The sequence below is a fragment of the Sinocyclocheilus rhinocerous genome, unplaced genomic scaffold, assembly GCF_001515625.1.
Source record: "Sinocyclocheilus rhinocerous isolate Xijiao unplaced genomic scaffold, SAMN03320098_v1.1 scaffold1757, whole genome shotgun sequence".
Lineage (NCBI taxonomy): Eukaryota > Metazoa > Chordata > Actinopteri > Cypriniformes > Cyprinidae > Sinocyclocheilus > Sinocyclocheilus rhinocerous.
In genome coordinates, this window is record NW_015629041.1 from 120,550 (window position 1) to 122,709 (window position 2,160).

The window sequence follows — 2,160 nt, forward strand, 5'->3', positions numbered from 1 at the left end:
TATATATATATATATATATATTAACATACTATTATGCAATTTGTTACACATGATAAAATGATACAAACTTATAGTGTCAAGAGTGGTTGAGGTTTTAGGTTTGCAATAATCACATCCCACAATGTTAGTTCATACTAACATGAATACATATGCTATTCAAATCCCAGTTATTGTATCACAACTTCAAGCAAGAGCTCTAGGTTTAAGCGTGATTAATTAATTAGATTACACAGGTAATTATTAGCAAACCGATATACAGTTAGTACTGATATTTTTGTTATTAAATAGAATAAACAGGTAATTAATATTAGTTTTAATCACTAAAATGTACTGGGTTTGCTATAAATCAATTAATTGTGGACGCTTTTATAGTTTGCAGTTGCTTCTCCAGGTCTCTGCGAAGATCAGTGTTGAGTCCATGAGCAAGGTCAGGTCTTGACAGGTCTATGGGGCAAACCTAAATTGGAGATGCAATTAGAGCAGACGGGGTAGAGAGGGAGCAGAGAGGAGTGATGAATTACTGTAGGCTCACAAATAGACACAAAAAATGGCCTCTGGTGTATTCCCCAGACTCACATAGCCTGATACTAAGATATGACAGCAGGTCTTTGCAGACGTTCACAGAAAAACACTCCTCAAGGATTTAAGAGAAAACCTACCTTCCGAGCAACATGCCAAAACTATGCGGCTCATGTCTCTGGCGGATCGGAAGTTCCTCCATGCTCCCTTCCTGGACCCACGAGGACACCAATGTTTATTTGTATTTTTTATTTTTATTTTTTCACTTGTTCAAAAAATAAATAAATATATATATTTTATTTTTATTTATTTATTTTTTGGTTGACAGGTATGAAACGATAAATGACTTCAAAGTTAGTTTTCCACATGTGGGCGATCATGAAATGCCCCTTTCCACTGATCAAGAGGCTGAACTTGTGATCTCATCAGCTTTTCAGAAGTTCTATTCAACAAAATATTATTCCTCTGCTGCTATAGCAGTACCAATTCCTAAACTGAACGGGGCAGGTCCTAGATTGGGCTTTCTTCTGTGTGACCTTTTGCGTTTCACAGAAATATTTATTTCAGAAATATTAATCTGAACCCAGACAGTTTTACACAATCTACCGGCACAAGCCATATGAGTTAGTTACAGTGGGGAAAATATTTATTGATCCCCTGCTGATTTTGTAAGTTTGCCCACTTACAAAGAAATGAAGGGTCTGTAATTTTTATGGTAGTCTCATTTTATCAGATACAGACGGAATATCAACCAAAAAATTCAGAAAAAAAATAAACACATTATATAAAGATTAGAAACTGTTTTCAACTCGTAAGGTGTATAAGACACCTGTCCACACAATCTGTATCTTCCATGCTAACCTCTCCTACCACCATGGGCAAGACCAAAGAGATGTCAAAGGATGTAGATCTGCACAAGGCTTGAATGGACTACAAGACCAACAGCAAGAAGCTTGGTGAGAAGGAGACAACTGTTGGTGCGATTATTTGGAAGAAATACAAAACGACCATCAGTCGGCCTTGGTCTGGAGCTCCGTGCAGGATCTTGCCTCATGGGGTAAGGATGATCATGAGAAAGGTGAGGGATCAGCCCCGAACTACACGGGAGGAGCTTGTTAATGATCTTAAGGCAGTTGGGACCCCAGTCACCAAGCAAAACATTGGCAACACACTTTGCTGCAAAGGACTGAAATACTGCTCAAGAAGGCACATGTACAGGCCCATTTAAAGTTTGCCAAAGAACATCAAAATTATTCCGAGAAGGCTTGGGAGAAAGTGCTGTTGTCAGATGAGACCAAAATTGAGCTCTTTGGCATTAACTCGACTCGCCGTGTTTGGAGGGAGAGAAATGCTGAGTATGACCCCAAGAACACCATCCCTACAATCAAGCACGGAGGTGGAAACATTATGCTTTGGGGCTGTTTTTCTGCTAAGGGTACAGGATGACTTCACTGCATTGAGGGGCAAATGGACGGGGCCATGTACTGTAAAATCTTGGACAAGAACCTCCTCCTCTCAGCCAGAACACTGAAGATGGGTCGTGGATGGGTCTTCCAGCATGACAATGACCTGAAACATACTGCCAAGGCAACAAAGGAGTGGCTCAAGAAAAAGCACATTAAGGTCATGGAGTGGCCTAGC